The sequence below is a fragment of the Pteropus vampyrus genome, unplaced genomic scaffold (assembly GCF_000151845.1).
Source record: "Pteropus vampyrus isolate Shadow unplaced genomic scaffold, Pvam_2.0 Scaffold168, whole genome shotgun sequence".
NCBI lineage: Eukaryota > Metazoa > Chordata > Mammalia > Chiroptera > Pteropodidae > Pteropus > Pteropus vampyrus.
This window is the reverse complement of record NW_011888949.1, coordinates 279,018-279,461: the sequence shown is the minus strand read 5'-3', so window position 1 is coordinate 279,461 and position 444 is coordinate 279,018.

Here is a 444-nt window from a genome sequence, read left to right as displayed (position 1 = left end):
CAGACTCGTCAAATTAACAAGAGAACAAACGAACTTGCGGTAGATGCAGGTTTTCCTAGAGTTTTCTAGCGGGCAGTGCGGTGGGCTCTCCGCAGTGTGACTGTTTTACTTGGAGTGGGGGGACACCTGTCTGCACTCAGCCAGCAGCTCCCGGGACGACACCCAGGTCCGTTTCCTTTGACTGACTGGACCTCGGCGTGCGATTGGTCCTACCCTCCTCGGGATCAATGCTGTTGCTGCTGCGATGCGGGCTCGTTCGCTGCCCGCCAGGCTCGGGGACGTGTGTCCGTCCCAGGTGGGGCTCAGAGAGCACCTTCAAAGCCTTCCTGATGGCCCGCGCGCTCCCTGGGGTGACGTGCTGGGGAAAAGCAAGGAGCGGGCTCTACAAGTGGTAAAATAATGTTTTATTCCGCGGACGAGCAGACACGCCATGCCCCGGTCTCA